This window comes from Cebus imitator, unplaced genomic scaffold, assembly GCF_001604975.1.
Source record: "Cebus imitator isolate Cc_AM_T3 unplaced genomic scaffold, Cebus_imitator-1.0 Scaffold266, whole genome shotgun sequence".
In the NCBI taxonomy this organism is placed as follows: Eukaryota; Metazoa; Chordata; class Mammalia; order Primates; family Cebidae; genus Cebus; species Cebus imitator.
This window is the reverse complement of record NW_016107581.1, coordinates 2,016,971-2,017,309: the sequence shown is the minus strand read 5'-3', so window position 1 is coordinate 2,017,309 and position 339 is coordinate 2,016,971.

Below are 339 nucleotides of genomic sequence, written 5' to 3'. Positions count from 1 at the left end.
ATTCAGCCCCTCCTCCCTCAGACCCAGGAGTCCAGACCCCACACCATTTTTTCTCAGACCCAGGAGTCCAGGCCTCGAGCCCCTCCTCCTTCACACCCAGGAATCTAGACCCCCAGACCGTCTTTCCTCAGACTCTGGAGTCCAGGCCCCCAGCCTGTCCTCCCTCAGACCGGGGAGTCAGGCCCCATCCCGGGAGGTGAGATACCCAGCGCTGGGTTCCTGCAGCACCTTTGCGTCCGGGCGGAGTTCTGAGTTGGGGACCCTCCGGAGGCCTTGGTGTGCAATCTCCACGCCCCGCTGCACGCCCTGCCACCTCCACAGCACATCAAGGAACCTGGG